General features: G+C 41.7%; 1 protein-coding gene across 5 annotated transcripts in view; it reads right to left on the reverse strand.

Annotated features, from left to right (window-relative positions):
* SHOC2 (SHOC2 leucine rich repeat scaffold protein) overlaps positions 1-13,011 on the reverse strand; it is a 107,123-nt gene extending 94,112 nt beyond the window's left edge. For 4 of the 5 annotated variants that reach the window (XM_073354385.1, XM_073354382.1, XM_073354386.1 and 1 more), the window contains exon 1: positions 12,907-13,011. The gene's annotated coding sequence lies outside the window, so the exon portion shown is untranslated. Of the gene's footprint in view, positions 1-11,881; positions 12,064-12,906 lie in introns of all 5 variants that reach the window. The other variant, XM_073354383.1, reaches the window with a different exon arrangement.
* Between the last annotated feature and the right edge of the window lie 5,570 nt (positions 13,012-18,581).

Raw genomic sequence — 18,581 nt, forward strand, 5'->3', positions numbered from 1 at the left:
TGCAGTTGGTTCCTATCTCTACCGTGGGCCAAACCAAATTTCACATCTGAACAGAGTCACCTTCAAGAGTGTCCAAAATTTGTAGTCACTGAATAACTTCTTCACACATTTTGTGTGTGTATGTGTGTGTGTATACACACACACACACACACCCCGCAACTTGCAGCGTACGCTGAAGAGCAGTTAACTAATGTATTACCTGAAAAAAATAAACTTGTTTAAACAATTTTGTTAATATACACACACAATAGCTTATATATACACAGTGCATAATTTAAAGAAAAATCTTAATAAAACAGACAGCCAAGGCAAAACTCTGTCAAACCTGGCCCTTTCCCCTGTAACTTGCAGTCTCTCATTAAAAAAATTCCCCTAATATCAAAAGGAAAAATCCTTAAAACAATACCATTTGAAAGGCAAATTAGAGAGGGGGAGGAAAGCTAAATCTGTGTTGGAATATAAAAAGTTGTGAGACTGCATGTTATAGATTATATCTAAATGCCTTAACATGAACATTATTTGCAGCATTGTCTGTGTTTTAACATGAATAGTGGGAGAAAGATTGATTTTAATTTCAGTTTGCTTTCATGACCCACATATAATACACACAAGACTCTGCCTCTTTGGCTTATTATGCCTGGATCATCATTTCTAAACATGGGGAAAATCATGGTTTTCCAACTGCAAAAAAAGAATAAAATACACATAAGCAAAAATAATCCAATTAATTTTCTATTAAAAACGGTTAAATCAATGTCATCAATAGTTTAAAAGACACTGTTCAACATGAAAAAAAAATCCACACACCCACCTGTAAAATAAATTTTTCCTAAAGTTTGAGAACTAGAAATTTTCTGTGGTACCTCCCCACCTCAGGAAATTTTCTGTTTTATGGCATCCTATGTATCTAACATGCTTATTTTTACATGCTGAAATTAAATAATGCCACTTAAAGATTTCACACACAGAGAGAGAAAGAAAGAGAGAGAGAGAGAAACAGCTTTATATCTGCTGCTTTGCTATGCTTTTACTTGTTTGAAAAGGGAACCTGTCTAGAGGTCAGAACACACAATTAGAAGTCAGGTGTTCTACGTGATAATCCAGCTCCACTACTTACTCATTGTGACCTTAGACCCAGTCACACAGAGGCTGATTTTCAAAGTACAGATAGGAATTTGACATTCACCTCCCATGGCCACAGAGTCAAATGGAGCTGATCACCTAACTTCTATTGCTTGTTTTGAAAATCTCCCGTGGTCTACCTGGCCCAGCTTTTCCATCAGTAACACAAGAGGAAATAGTGCCTAACTGACAAAAGTGTTGGAAGGCTAAAATCTAAATCTAAAATCTAAATCTAAAATCTAAATTCCTTTCATCCTTTTCCCTCTCAATTTTACATAATTTGATGTCTGAGAAAAATGTTTTGTTTTTCACTACCACCGGAGGGCAGCAGTATGTAAAGCTGCTTCTGATCTGTATGAAAAGAGTAGAGGAAACAGTATGGGCTGAAACAAAGAGAGAGGAAAGTCAGAGACCCAGAGAGGGATGGAAAGTTAGTTATACCAGTGAAGCTAACTGCTTGTTAAAGGAGGAGTGTGCATCCCATCTGTCTGTTACAGAAAGGCTGGAACAGTTTCAATAACATTTCAGAATACACAAGACAATGAATATATGGTCCAATCATGTAATCCTTCCTCTTAAAAATAGACCCACCGATTTCAATGGGATTACACATACAAATGAGGGTTGCAGAGTTTGAACCCACATCCTTGTTATACATTAACTGTCACTGAACTTTGAGAATGAAGATCTTCCTGTTGCCAATACTGCAATTTGTTTATACAAATTCTGCATTTCTGAAAGAGTTCTGATTTTCACTCAACAGCTAATTGGTTCAATAAATAAAATCCTGCTTTAGAAGAAAAACAACAACACAGATAAGTTTGTAACTGAAGCTTAATCAATGACTGTTTGTGTATAACTGAAGTCTTCTAGAATGATGAGATTTGCATAAAGCCATTTTAGAATCATTAGTCTGTAAGTCTTATATGAAAGAAATACAAGTCAACCAACACCTCTCTGCACACACAGCCCTAACCAGGAAAAAAAAAAAGTTTTTCATAGTGGTAGCCGTGTTAGTCTGTATCAGCAAAAAGAATGAGGAGTACTTGTGGCACCTTAGAAACTAAGATGCCACAAGTACTCCTCGTTCTTTTTGCAGAAAGAAAAAGTAAGTGTGGTGGCTAAATGATTGCCCAAGACAAGGAAAATAAAATTATGGGCAAAGCAATGAAAAAAAAAATCCATTTTGATCTACTCAGGGCAGCACTAATTAAAGTTTTACTTCCCCCACCAGACCTGATACTTCCAAGTAGAAACCACACCACACATTAAATGTCATCAAGCAAGCTACTGATCAGTTTTCCCAGTACACCAGCCAGAAAATACATAACCAGCAGTAAAAAACAAATATAACAGGCTACAATCTGCCCTAATTTGCACCTTGTACAATACACTTATACCGTGCACTTCAAAGGAATTACACAAGGTGCAAGTCTGCACAAAATTTGCCTCTCTTCAGTACAAGTTCCCACTGTTGTAATTCAAATAATTTGCTGGCACAAATCTCTCTTCTCTTATGACTGAGCAGAAGTTTAGATTAACAAAACCCTGATAAACTCAATACAAAAATCATCATCCCAAATTAAATTCAATACAGTTGGAACACTTTGCCAGTAGTATAAAATTCTGTTTGGCTTGAAAGTAACCTTTTAGTTACTTTTCAAATTTTATATATGTTGTATATTAATAAGCTCAGAAGGATACGTTTTTATTGATAAATGTCAGTAAACATCCATTTCATTGTACACACACAAACTGATGAAAAAATATTTCCACTGATAATTGAAGTTTACTGATAGGCAAAGTAAGAAAAATGCAGCTCGAGAACTAGAGTTTGATTTAATAATATTTACTTTGTATAATTTGACATGTGATGTTAACAATTTGTGTTTTAAGTTATAAAGCTTTAACTTTTCGAATCTCAACATCTAGTCATTAAATAATTGTCTGCATAATCTCCTGCAACTGTGAAAATTTAAAATAGATAATTTAAAAATTCTTAACCACCAAACATTATCCACTGAAATTATTTAAAAAAAAAAAATCAAATTCTGCCAATCCTATACGTTACACACAGACAGCTACTAAATTTTAGAATATATTAGAAAAAAATTGTTACAGGCTTAACAGCAGCTCAAACCACTTTTTATGTGCATTATTTGGTTTCACTCCTCCCCATAATAAATAAATTGTGGGAAGCAGCTACTCTTGCATATTTTCTATAAAATGGGGTTTTTTTTAATCCCTTTGATTACATACTCATCTGTCAACAATATACAGATGTAAAACAAATGTAAACAAATACTCTATCAGAGGCAATACCAGACTGTGTGGGTTTTCCAGGTGAATCCCTCATATTCTTCTGTGACCAGCATTTTATACAACACATACTACTACATACACAGCTCCTCTGGTAGCCCGTTACTTCCTTGTTTAGGAGGTAATTTTTTGCACTGTTTATTTTTATGAAGACCTATTTTAGGCTGCTATGGGCTTTTGTTTACATATTAAACCACCTGATGCCTCCAGCTTTTACAGGAGCCATATAGTTTGCTAGTGAAGTCGTGTTCTCTCCAATACATTCAGTGAGTTCCCTGGAACAAAAGGATTCTAAAAAGAACTTAACATTTATGGAAATATAAAATGAATCGCCTCTGCCTACTCATCCTTTAGGATTAAATAAACATTCTTAATACATGATTCTACTTTTCAGATGCAGCTGACTGAAGCCATAGGGAAAATACTAAGGAATTGTCTTGGCAGCACAAAATCCACAAAGTTACAACTTCACAAATACTAGAATTCATACAATAAAAGTAGCAAGGGTCAAGTAACTTATTTTTATCTTGGCCAATCAAGTAAGTTTCCTTTCGATTACAGGACTTGTTAAAGGGAAAGGAAGTAGATATCAATATTTTACTTGACCGCATATAACACAGGAGAAACAGATTTGTTGCTTGGTTAAGGATTTGAATTAGTCTTTCATATTCTACATGCTACATTTGCTTTCTAAAGGGAGCATTAGACAATTATTCAGAAATATTCTATTAACTTAGACTTACTGTGCTGTTATACAAAGCTTTAAATTACAGTGACACTGAATTGGTTCCTCTTGTTAAAAAATAGACTATCCTGTGCAAGCTTTTTTTTCCCAGGAAGTTAAAATAATCAAAAACATTTGGAGATAACGTAAATGTTTCTACTTCCATACTGTTATTAGTAAACACTGTTAATTTCGCAAAAAGAAAAGGAGTACTTGTGGCACCTTAGAGACTAACCAATTTATTTGAGCATAAGCTTTCGTGAGCTACAGCTCACTTCATCGGACGCATACTGTGGAAAGTGTAGAAGATCTTTTTATACACACAAAGAATGAAAAAATACCTCCCCCCACCCCACTCTCCTGCTGGTAATAGCTTATCTAAAGTGACCACTCTCCTTACAATGTGTATGCATACTGTGGAAAGTGTAGAAGATCTTTTTATACACACAAAGCATGAAAAAATACCTCCCCCCACCCCACTCTCCTGCTGGTAATTTCACGAGTTATAGCACAAAGCAATATAATTTAGAGAATATAAAAAGGCAGTGAAAATCTTAAATACAAGAGACTGGTAGCTCAGATATCACTGTTATAGTCAGCATTTACGGGAAATGCCAGCAGAGAAGCCACAGCCTGACTAAAACATGGAGACTGAACTCCCATTTTATCAAGATTAGGGTGATTTGGGAGGGTGGACGAGAGAGGAGGAAAGAAGTTCATGATCAACAGTGGGCTTCAGTCTCCCTGGCTGCCAATCAGGTAGCTTTCCAGCACAAAATTCACTTTAACCAATTTATTTGAGCATAAGCTTTAGTCTCTAAGGTGCCACAAGTCCTCCTTTTCTTTTTGCGAATACAGACTAACACGGCTGCTACTCTGAAACTTTTAAAAACATGTTAATCTACATAAACTGTAGGGGCTGGTGGTGGTTCTAAGAATTCAAGCTTTCATTTAAAGAGATTATTCAGTTTCTAGCAGTGATTTTGAGTACAGATAGTCTAGATCTAATGATCTGAAAATCCCATGGCAGAACTGGTAACCAGTTGTGCTATGTTCCTCAAGACACCACAGCAAGGTTACATGTGTTACACTAGAAATAATTAAAATCCAAATGCGCATGAAAATTCAGAAGATCGGCTAAAGTTTCTCAGTCTCTTGGTTGCAAGATTATTTTTAGTCCTTCACTGAATACTCTTGAATCTAATACTTCATGGAAATGATTGCTGTCACCATAGTTACTTCATCTAAACTCCTGGTATTCACACTGCAAGATTTCACTGTCACGAACACTGTTAAAAATGAAATGTTCAAGTAATATCTATTACACCTTTTTGGCAGCACTTTGCAGGACACTATTGAGAGGTTCATGACTGCAGGAGAGCTGAGAGAAATTTTATGGTTTTGCAATATTTGACACTTGCAAGTTGAGGCCCTCCCAGATGTTAATAATTAGACATCTTTAATTCCAACAACAGGACCAGTCCTTATTTCACGAAATTTCTTAGCTATCCCCTTGTCATATTATTCAAGGAGCTTTTACATATTTAAACATGCCAATTTACTTACATTAGACATTTAGAAATGGGAAAAGCTCAACGGATCAAACATGCCTATCATTTTGGGGTGTTGTTTACATCAGCTTACAAAGACAATGTAAAAGAGTGAACCCTAAAATTAGAGTTGATTAAGCAAAACAATATAGATAACTACTTGCTATGTAATTCTGTCTCCCTATATATATTGTTGCCACACACGATAAGGCACTATCTAAGGAAACTGAATTTTTAATTAACTGCATTTTGTCCCTACATGACTAGCAATCATGAGGGCCCCCAAAACTTCAGTGGTGCAATAAGATTGCCATTGACAGACAAAGTGAATACTCAGCCAAACCACTGTAAGAACCTAACCAGAGATCAAGCCAGGCAGTGCTTGATCTGCAAGGAGGCCACATCTCTTTGGGATTTGCCTTGATGATGATGATAACTAAATTCAAACTGGCAAAAATTGGTATTTTATGCTAGCAAAACAACACAGAACATCTGCTCACCAATACAGTCAGGTAAATGGCACGCTAGTTAACACCACTTAACAGCTCTGAAAAGGAACCTCATAACAGAGAGAGCACCTGTCCCCTTCAGTTCTCATAAATTGTGCCTGGGTTCAGTCATATCAGTGCATAGATACAATCAACAGAAACGAAGAATGCCTTTAGCAACGTTAATCATAAGATGTAGACTTTATTACCATACTACCTAAACAACAAGGGAGCCTGATTCTGCATTCTTTGCACACTCAGCATTCCCAGTGAAATCTACAGGAGTTTGGGGTACGCAAGAAATGCAGAAGCAGGTTCCAAGTAAACAACAGTTCTGCAACCTCATCTATAAAACAGTTTCGGAAATAGTTGCTGAAAAGAATCACTTATGCTTAAAAAAAAGTTGTTTTATCTCCAAGTGCCTATATCAACATGTGGGCAGAAAGGGTGGGAGACTGGAACACGGACAAATGAAAACTGTACCTCATCACAAACAGGCTTCACCACTTAATGACGTGCTTCAGAACCTCCTTCTAAAACAGTGCCAGCCATGAACAAGATCTATGTTCAAATAAAGAGTCTATTTTAAAACATCAACAGGCTAGGCAGTGAGAGTGAACCAAGATGTGCTGCAGTATTTAGGCAGCCATTATAATGTAAATGTGTAAGGTATTAAAAAGTCTATATATGGTGCAAAAAGAAAAGGAGTACTTGTGGCACCTTAGAGACTAACCAATTTATTTGAGCATAAGCTTTCGTGAGCTACAGCTCGCTTATGCTCAAATAAATTGGTTAGTCTCTAAGGTGCCACAAGTACTCCTTTTCTTTTTGTGAATACAGACTAACATGGCTGTTACTCTGAAACCTATATAAAGGTGCACAGTTTCTGTGGTCTATATATAATGCCAAAAGAACGAACAATCAGAATCCATACATAATGATAAGCCTCTGAGTACTGGGGTACACAGGTCCACTGAACCAGACCATGTCTGTGTAATCATCATGATTCTACAAGCATATTGTCTTATGGATCACATCATATACCCTGCCCACACTTTGGATGTGTGCCACTTTAGGAGGCAGCCATAGGCACACAAAGAACTGGTATGAGAAAGGTAAGAGTAAACTACATCCAATTTGCTCTGAACATCACATTTCCCATGATGAACATTTAGGCTCCCATATGGCTTGCGTCACAATATCTCTTTTAGCAAGATGATTGCCACTTGCAGCCAAGTGTCAAGTTTTAAATATAAACTTTTCAAAATATATTTACATGATTTTCATATGATGAAGTGTACTCTTCGGCACAAGAATGTTCACAACAAAAGGGGTACATATTTACGCAACTTAAAATTCAATATATATTTAGAAAACAAAGATGCACTTTAACATCACAGGCACACAGACTACAAGCTATCCTTTGGCACACATAGGAAGGGAACTCAGAAGGAAAAGTTAAAACTGTTCAAGCTTTTCCTGTTTCTTACTTTTCAAAGGACTGTGATGTGTCTAAATAATTAACAGTAAACCAACAAAATGCTAAAAGAACTAAGGATACAGTCATGCCAAAATCATTAAAAGAGCTCTTTGAGCGTCCACCGTGGGACCAATTTATACTACTTCAGGATATCCTAGCATGTTTTAGCTCTGAGCAGTATGTATCACTTTACGAGATTATGTACTATAATATTTTCCTTACAATATACCACAGATCCTTCTTACTCTGTACTGATCTTTACTGGGGCTGAAATTAACTCTCTGATGTGAAGTCTGAGGTTTTAAAAAAAAAAAAAATTACAAACACAGCACAATCTATTTATTTTTAAAGAGAAGCACATATATTACCTAGAGGTTAACAACTGTACAACTCCTTTGTAATTAGAGCCATCTCTTTATAAAGAATTACTTTGCTGAACAGAGTTTGATTTCAGAATATGCCCCTATTTAAAGAGAGGTTTAGTACTATGTTACCTAAGAAACATCAGACCTTGATAGTGCAGGCACAGTGAATATAAAAATGTTAGTACCTTAAATATTACTTTATCATCAAATGCTACAAGTTGTATCTCAATACATTTTGTAACATACCAAACTGTATTTCAGACACACAGAAAATATGCAGTATTGTCAGACAGGGTAATTGTAATGTAAACAAGGATTATTTTAGTCTTTACAAGCTGTTAATTCTTCCATATCATCAGTTCTTTTCCTCCTCCACCAAAAATATTTCCATAAAGAAATGCAGTCATCTCCTCCAAGATGAAGCACAACGCAATGTGTAAGCAAAATTAAATATATGGATATAAAAAAGAAAAAGGGAAAAATACAAGGATTTCTTCAATCCAAAAAGCATCCACAAACCACCACCCCAGGAAACAAGTACACATAATGAACTTCAAATAATTTCAGAAAACCTGCTGATCAATCATCAGGGCTTGTTAACAGGACTTCCCAACAGTGGGTTAAATTAACGTCTGGGCTAGTGCAACATAACGTTTACCTAACAAACCCCCCACCACCACCACACACACACACACACACACACACACCAGGGATGTAGCAAGAAGCCTCACAGTGGTCCCACACTACCAAGGTAACCTGTACCAGACACAGCAAGCGTCAAGCTCCTCTGAAAGACACTGAAAAAGCCAACACCTACCTAAAGATGGGAAAAGAGAAACAGCCATCAGAATCTGATGGGAGAAGGAAATAATTGAGTGAACCATCCCAGCTGGAGCTAGGTGGAGGGAAGAGGAAAGAGACAATCCCCAGCACCTCACCTACCAAGCACAATTAGCGTGGAGAGCAATTCTTCATCATTCCTCAGAAGTTCGGAAAAGCCAGTAGCAAGGGAGAATTTTCTGTATTTAATTATCATTCAAATTTAAATTATAAAGGCTGATATTTTAGCCACATCTGAAATGTTCAAATACTCTCCCAGTGAAAATTTTATTCCCCTATTGTAAAATGCAATCTTTCCAAAAATATACTATCCTTGGACCCTGAGCACATCTTCCCCCCCAATCTTTAGATATCTATTAGACAAGCCTGATACCAATGTAAAATTTGATCCCTGTCTAGTTTTACATTCTTAATCCCGTTAAAATATGTACATGTACATACCTAACGTTCTTTACTAAACAGTCCTAGACATGGTGTACATATATTACACACACACACACACACTAGTGAACAGTTACTTCATGATGACAATACTGAAATAAGGACCATCACACATTCTTTCAGCAGAAACGCTCATTTCATAGAAAGCCATGATCATGTAACAATAAATCCAAGAATTTCCTAATTGGAGCGCACACAATGAAAATGTTAAAAGAAAACCACATGCAGAAAGCTACAAAAATTATTCACTGGTCAGATGGAAGCCTTTCAATAATCTAGTGTTCTTAAAGTAGAGTACTTCCATTAGTGTGATTTAATTGTCAAGATAACAAAGGAATGCCCCTCCCCATATCTCTTGCCTTACTGATCAGTCATGTTGGGAAGACAGAATTATACCAGGATCAGCAGCTAGCCACAACCAGTACTATTTACCAATCCTACCTCTGCTGTTATGTGATGTAGGGGATTCTGCTTTACATTTCTATAAAAAGTAGAATAGGGAATGTTATGTTGCTCTGATTCTGACAAAACATGGAAAAAGCTTTCCCTTTTCAAATGAGGAATCCAAGACACATCAATGATGTTTTTTGTTCAAAATCATCTTGCTTTATCATCAGATTATACGGAGGTGATTGTTTCCTGATCATTTCACTTGTTACATCTACAGAAATCCAGCACCTCAGCAAAACAAGTATATATATATATATATATATATATATATATATATATATATATATATATGTTTAACATGAACTGAAAGGATCCAGCTGCAACCTCCTAAATCTTTCATTTTACTTGCTCAGAGCTCAAGATTAACCAAACAGGAAATCAAAATATTCAAGCTCAAATCTTTTTAACAAGAATTGACAATTAGGGTATTTTTTAAAATTGGAATGTATTTACAATGCAATATTAAACTTTCAAGATGCAGAAATCCTTTTCATAAATCAGCCTAGGGTTATATTGAGATCATTATACAAGCTATGCTTAAAATATGGCTGTACATGTTGTATTACTTAATATGACCACCACCTTCTTCAGGCCCTTAATTTTATAAATAGATGCACCCAATAATACCCGAAGATAGTTAGATCAATAGTTCCATGAAGAGTGTATGATTTTTAAGGGTGTGATTTTTTCTTTATTAGAAACAAGTAAATAGTTTATATATAAAGACACCAAAGTAATTTGTCAAAAAATCATTGGCTAATTTTTGTTTCAGTAATTTTTGGTTCCAGAAGGCTGAGACTGTGTCACTACTGCAGCAATTACAATACATGCAATTAAAACTCAATCGTTAATATTCTGCCGTGAAAAGGTCTTTGTGCACACGCATGCATAATTACATAAAATGCATGCTTTCACAGTCTATATCAATTTCAAATACATTAACTAAAATTACAATTAGCATAATCTTTTACTACTTTTTAATTTTATATATAAAGACTTTTTTAAAAATTTCCATATCTACTCTTATAAATCCATGTGCAGTCTGAACGCAGTATTTCTCCATTAAACTTGTCATGCTGAACTGCTACGTAGTCCACATACAAACACAACCATAGTCAAGTATGTGCAACAATGCAATACAATTATGATTACTATAACTCTCTAGTGACTTAAAGATATATTTGTGTAATTTACATAGACAATGAACACACTTTTTACAACCACATGTGTATAAGAAGCTGTCACTAAATGTTCTTCACAACACATCTACAGTTCAGATACAAAAATTATTTGATTGCAGAATACATGTTTTTAAAGAGAGGCTGTTTGTATGGCTCCAACAGAATTGCCACAAAATAAATGCCGTGAAACAGGGAAATGTCACACCTATATGAAAAGATGGGGGGAGAGGGATAGCTAGCACAACCACATAGTACTGTAGATGTAATGATTACCCTAACGTCAGGTAATCATTACTCTGTATGTCAGTTGTTACTAAGCACATACATAAAGCATCTTTAATTTCTCTTCAGCCTGCTCACAATGTTTTGGTTAGAGGAAAGACAGTATTGTAAAAACTGTGCTTCCTTATTTTTTTTAATATTTTTCACCATTTTACTATATGAAGAAGATGTATCATAAAATAGTATCCCAAAATGCAGGGAGGGCAGACACCACCAATTAAGTGCTAACTATACACTAAAAAAATTCACACACAATATGCAGTAATTTGAGTTTATCCCACCTGCTCATAAACCTAGAGGCTACACAGCTGATCTGTACCATAGCTAGCAAACAAATTCCAGGCAAAGATTTATTAACATTGTTCCCTGCAAACCAGGGGGCAACACACAATATATTTTTTTACTGATGACTGCTATGTTTGTCTCCTGCAAGTGTTTGAACCTGTCCATAACCAGTCTCTAGAAAGGGTTTCCCCTAATAATTATAAAGCTGACAACACCCCTCACTTTGTTTATAGCGGGGGTGGGGAGGGAGCAAATAAAAGATATATTTTTAAAGCATGACACCATGGCATTTTATTTCAGAACCAATATCCACCACCTCCACACACCCCCCTTCTCCCAATAAGCCTGTTTTACCTGCTCATAAAGGGGCCTTAGTGCCTTTGTGTTTGGGGCTTCCTGCTTCTGCTCTCTACCATCTCGGCTGTTGTTCCTGCTTCTTCTGTCTTGCTGCCTTTTAGGCCCAACCCCTGCCTGCTGTCAGCAACGGCAGCCTCAGCACAGCCCGGAGCCGAGACTCCTCCACCTACAGGCTCTCCCTGGCAGCAGCAAGAGATGTGAGAGTTTCTGTGGCCAGTGCTACAGAACATACTCCACAACCCTGTCACCACCACAGCAGCCTCTCCCGTCCCTTCTCTCGCCACTGCCACTGACTTCCCCTCCAAACGCAGCCCCCCGCACCCCATCCCTCAGCTGTCCCCCCACAGCCCTACTAGCGCACCCCCTCCAGCCCCTATTCCCCATCTTCAAACCCCTCCATTCCCCAGCCCCCATATCCGATCCCCTCCATTCACCAGCCTCCTAACCCCCAACTCCCTCCACCCCCCACCCTCAGCCCCCTCTTCCCTCCACCTCCCACCCTCAACCCCCTCTTCCCTCCACCTCCTCAGCCCCCCTCTTCCTAACCCCCCCAGCCCCCTCCACCCTCAACCCCCTCTTCCCTCCACCTCCTCAGCCCCCCTCTTCCTAACCCCCCCAGCCCCCTCCACCCCGCCCCCTCTTCCCTCCACCTCCTCAGCCCCCCTCTTCCTAACCCCCCCAGCCCCCTCCACCCCCGCCCCCTCTTCCCTAACCCCATCCCCATCCCCCGCCCCCTCTTCCCTCGCCCCCTCTTCCCTAACCCCACCCCCACTCCCGAATCCCTCCACTCCGCAGCCCCCTATTCGCGCCCCCTGCTGCAACCCCACCGAGTTCCTCTCCGCACCCCAAGCTCCCATCTCACACCCCAGCTCGCTTCGCCGTGCCAACCGCCCAGCCCCCTCCTACTCCCCAGCCCAGCCCCCCGCCTCTCCGCACAACCTTCCCTCGGTGACCCCTGCCTCCCGCCCTGCCCCCACCCGCGACTGCCCAGCCCCTCGGCTCACCGCCCCAGCCCCACTTACCGTGAGGGATCCGCCATCCTCCTCAGCCACTCTCAAGCCCGGCCCTGCCGGCCCCCTGCCGGCCGCCGTCACCGCGCACCGACCCGTCACGGGACTCCCCACCCACAGGCCTCCGCCACACCATCGAGAGCGCCACCGCCGCAGGTAGAGCGCCGCGCGGCGCCGCCATCTTGGATTAGGGCGGAAGTGCCCTTGTTGCCATGGGCAACGGTTGGGCAATGACCGTGATTTTTTTTTTTTAAAGGGGGGTTAAAATAAAGGAAACTGGTACCTTCTACAAGACAGCGAGTAAAAAATAAGGGGGTGGGGGAAAAAAGACAAAAATAGCCATGTACCCACTCCCCCACCATGAGGGGTCCCACCACAGACACTCAGGTGCCCTGGCCTGGGTTGATGAGGGGCCTCATGATGTGACACCCACTGACCCCTTCCCAATATCACCAGAAGCTGTAGAGGCCAACACCCAGCATGTTCAGCCGCGAACAGCCCCTTCTTTTACTAGTGTTCTGACAGTACTTGGTCTATCGCCTTAAGGAGCTCAGAACAATCAAGTCCAGCCTCCCTGCCCCTGCCCTGGGGTCTAATCTAATGCACGGATTCAGAGCTTTCTCCCCTTTCCTAAGCATGCAGGGGGCAGGTGCTCATCCCACAAAACCATCCCTCCGTGCAAGCACTCCCTCGTTAAAGAGACGTTAACGAACGCCAACTCTCGCCACTCTATCCCAGGGCTTCACAGTGTTGGCTGGAAGCCCCATCTGCTGGAATCAGCAGACTGAGTGTGAATCTCAGGTTTCATTTTAAAAAATAGCAAGTGGTTGCATAGAAAAGCTAGAAAACATGACTCAAGTGCCCCCTCAAGGCTCAGAAACTGGAAAAAAAGAACCAAAAATTTGTTATTTTTAATAACATAAGAATGGCCACACTGGGTCAGACCAATAGTCCAGTATCCTGTCTTCCAACAGTGGCCAGTGCCAGATACTTCAGAGCAAATTAACAAAACATAGCAATTATCGAGTGATCCATCCCATTGTCCAGTCCCAGCTTATACTTTTGGACTTCCCAACATCCCCTGCAGCAGTGGATTAACGCACTGGCCCATGGGGCCCGTGCCCAGGGGCCCTGGCCAGTTTGGGGGGCCCCAGGTCTGGCTGTGGGGCCCAGACTTCAGCAGTGAGGCTTCAGGCTCGGATCCTGGGATCCCGACTGCAGGCTTTGGGATCCGGCCACATTGCAGCAGGCTCTGGCCCTGGGCTTTAACCTCCCCACCTTCCCGCCGTCGCCTCTGGCTCCCTCTGCCTTCCTCTGCCTTCCTGCCCCAGGCTTTGGCTGTGCAGTGGCAGGCTCTGTTCCCCAGCCACAGGGGCCTGGGTTCCAGCCCCAGGCTCATCACCCCTCCCCCATCGCCCCTTGTCCCCACTGCCTTCTCCAGCTCCTGTCCATGCGGCAGTGGGGTCTGGCGCCAGGCTCAGTACCCCACTACCCCCATTGTCCCTGACCCTCGCTGCCTTCTCCAGCTCCAACACCCAGCCATGCAGCAGTGGGTGCTGGCCCTGGGTTCAACCCCCCACCCGCTGCTCCTGGCCCCAACTGCCACCCCCATCCCCTCCCCACCCCACCCCCATCACCCCTGGCCCCTACTGCCTCCTCCAACACTGAGCTTAGGCGGCATGCTCCTTCCCCCGCTGCAGGACTTTGGCTTGGGCCCCACGATCTGGTCGCGGTGCTTCCGGCTCCAGCCCCAAGCTCTAGCCCCCGGCCATTTGGCGGTGGGTGCTGGCCCTGGGCTCAAACCCCCAATCGACCCTGGCCCTCACTGCCGCCCTGTCTCCTCCCACTCCTGCCCATGGCCTCTGGCCCCTATCCATTCGCTGCATCTAGGGAGACCAGATGTCCTGATTTTATAGGGACAATCCCGATATTTGGGGCTTTTTCTTATATAGGCACCAATTACCCCCCACCCACTGTCCCGCTTTTTCACATTTGCCATCTGGTTACCCTACCCGCATCACGCCTGGCTCCTGCTGCCTCCCTGCCCACCTCCCCATCCAGGGCTTAATTTGTCCCTGGGCTTGCCAGGGCTTAGTAAGTCTGCTGTGAAAAGTGATATTTGTATGTTTGTTAATGTCACTTTTCACAGCAGACTTAGTAGCTAGCTGGGATGCTGTGAAAAGTGATATTAACATACAAGTATCACTTTTCACAGCAGCTGACTTACCAGGTAGGAAGTCTTAAAAAAAAAAAAAACAACAACCAAAAAAGCAAAAGTAGTAACAACAAAAAAGAAAAAAACATGCAAAGCACCTTAATTGTGTTTCTATTCTGTTTAGGTATAGTAAAGAATAGAGACAACTGTACATTTTTATTACTGAGTCTGCAAAAAGAAAAACCGTACTTAAATAAATTGCAATGATTTGGACATGTATATGTGTATATTTATTTATTTTTCCAAAAGTTAATTAAGTATTTTAGCGAAAACTGTCAAAACGGCTACCAGCAAGAATCGCAGCTGCTGATGAGGGTCTCCCCCTGCATAAGGGTCAGGTTTAAGAAAATTGGGGGAGATGCAAGAACCACTTGTTGACCTCTGAATTACTGATTCTTACAATACCAGTGTTGTCTAGATTAGCAGTGAACATCTTTGTGTTATGGTATGGATAATATCTAACCATATTCATTGTCTATGAGGAAACATTGAGCAGTTAATTTAGGTATTATGAACTGGGATATGATTTGCTTCATTATTAATGCAGTGTGTAAACAGTGAATGGAGTCTTTGTATTAATGCGTTCTGATATATTCGTGTTTTTAATAGGGGCCCAAATGTTCTATGTGTCCAGGGCCCCAGTAAATTTTAATCTGTCTCTGGTCCCTGGACAATGAGTTCCACAGGTAAAATATCTCATGATTTTTAAGCCAATCTCATGATTTCTTTGGGGCCTGACTCTTGATTTTTGAACTCGCACAGTTTTAAACAGTCTGATGCAAATCCCGTCAGTTGCTGAGACTTCAGTCTCTCAGTTAGCATGTCACAATTTTTAGACCTGTTCAGAAAATTGCTGTCAAAATAATGTTAATGTTGCCTCTCCAAGCGGTAACAGGTCTTTGTGAACCAGTTTCCTGTTTGGAGCAAAAATTGGTGACACTGCAGTAAGCAAATACAACCTTCTATTTGTTTATGTACAAGATATACACAGGTCCTGTTTTCTGAAACAGGTGTGGTAACAAACCCCATTCAGGAACACAGGCACCACTGCTCTGTCCCAAAGAAGCAGCTTTCTTCCTCTGCCTCACTCCACAGACCCATAAAGACTCATAGCCAAAACCAACTGCAGTTGAACACACAGGCTTTCTGTAACAACTGGTAGCTCAACACATGGCCCTTGATCTAGCCTCTAGCCCCACCTCTAAGACTACAAAGTCTGAAAGTCATGCATCTGGGTGCCAATCTTCCTTTTTGCTTAGCTGCTTTGCAACACAAAAGGAACTTAACTAAGGTTTCCCTGCATGATTAGGAGAATCCATAATTAGTCTCTAAATCCAATAATTGCATCAATGACTCCTAATAACAAGCTATTACACTATTATGAAAAATGGGAACATTTCTCCCATTTTCGCACCAGCTGCAATAATGTATCTGCTACTCCAGTCCCCATACTGTCCCCATACTGACCTGAAATACTAATGTAATTAAACAAAACAAACCCTTTCAGTCCTTATACATATCATCATATTAGAAGACTCAAATCAAATTTTCCCCATTGCCGGTCACGGTTAACTACCATTCTGACATATTGCAGGAACAGAGTGGAAAAATTTTAAATATTTTGCTACAGAATGGGCACTGTCCCTGGCTGCCATTCATTATGACCTTACAGCAAGGTACTTTGCATTATGCTTACATCAGATCTTACAAACTATGCAGGGTCAGGCTACCACTGAAAGGAACATGTGGGTACTGCAGGAAGTGGTTCTGGCTGTGCAGCAGGATGACAGCCTTCCTTCTGAGTCAATAATGAATGTATATTCTGCAGCCTGGTGATGAGCACTCTCCTCTGCTGCTGGAGCTATCTTCTTTTGCATGGCATGAAAAAGCAAGCTCCCGACGCTCATTATGACACAGCCTGTGGCATTTTTGCCAAGAGCAGGGCTTTAGCCTCAGCGTGTAGCCGTCCTGGGCATGATGTTAAACTGCCTTGTGAATACTTCCTGGCTGAAGAAAGGCTAAGGGGTCTCACCCCAAGAGAAAAAAGCGCTGAAGCGAAAGGCAGGTAGCGGCTCTATCTAGGTTGCTCTCCAGCAGAAGCTACGACTTTTGTGTCACTGAACATCCAGACTCACTCTGGCCTTTGGATTCTGGCTCAGTGGTCATGGGCAGTGGGTAGCATAGGCGGGGAAGGCTGTGCCTCCTCAAACAGTCCCACGCTCTGCCCCTAGGTCCCCTCCTGCTTCCCGCTAGTTGGCATCTTCTGGGAAGCCTGCTGGGGCTAGGGCAGCTGCGACCTGGGTGGCTGGGGCTTCGGGTTTGTGGGGGGGGGGGGCCGCGTGCCGCATGGCAGATGCTCCGGGGCTAGGGGAGCGTTTACGCCCCATTCAGCGCTCTGGGGCTGGGGCAGACACGCGCTGCCCACCGGGCACTCTGGGGCTGGAGGTGCTTAGGCTGCCCGGGGCTTGGCAGGGCTGGCGTCTGTGGGGGGCACTCTAGGATTCCGTGGGGGAAGGGGGACAGGAGGGGCAGGGCCTCAGGTGGAAGGGGTGGGCTGGGCTGGGAACTAGCCTGCCCGATACTATGGTTCACCCACCGCCATGTCAGTGGTCTAAAGGGGGGATGACAAGTCTATGGCAAAAAGAAAAGGAGTACTTGTGGCACCTTAGAGACTAACCAATTTATTTGAGCATAAGCTTTCGTGAGCTACAGCTCACTTCATCAGATGCATTCAGTGGAAAATACAATGGGGAGATTTATATACAAAGAGAACATGAAACAATGGGTGTTACCATACACACTGTAACCAGAGTGATCACTTAAGGTGAGCTATTACCAGCAGGAGGGGGAGGAGGGAGGGAGAGGGAACCTTTTGTAGTGATAATCAAGGTGGGCCATTTCCAGCAGTTGACAAGAACATCTGAGGAACAGTGCGGGGTGGAGGGAGGAAATAAACATGGGGAAATAGTTTTACTTTGTGTAATGACACAACTACTCCCAGTCTCTATTCAAGCCTAAGTTAATTGTATCCAGTTTGAAAATTAATTCCAATTCAGCAGTCTCTCGTTGAAGTCTGTTTTTGAAGTCTTTTTGTTGTAATATTGCAACCTTTAGGTCTGTAATCGAGTGACCAGAGAGATTGAAGCGTTCTCCGACTGGTTTATGAATGTTATAATTCTTGATGTCTGATTTGTGTCCATTTATTCTTTTACGTAGAGACTCTCCAGTTTGACCAATGTACATGGCAGACGGGCATTGCTGGCACATGATGGCATATATCACATTGGTAGATGTGCAGGTGAACGAGCCTCTGATAGTGTGGCTGATGTGATTAGGCCCTATGATGGTGTCCCCTGAATAGATATGTGGACACGGTTGGCAATGGGCTTTGTCGCAAGGATAGGTTCCTGGGTTAGTGGTTTTGTTGTGCGGTGTGTGGTTGCTGGTGAGTATTTGCTTCAGGTTGGGGGGC

Source organism: Lepidochelys kempii, chromosome 7 (genome assembly GCF_965140265.1).
Source record: "Lepidochelys kempii isolate rLepKem1 chromosome 7, rLepKem1.hap2, whole genome shotgun sequence".
Classification (NCBI taxonomy): domain Eukaryota; kingdom Metazoa; phylum Chordata; order Testudines; family Cheloniidae; genus Lepidochelys; species Lepidochelys kempii.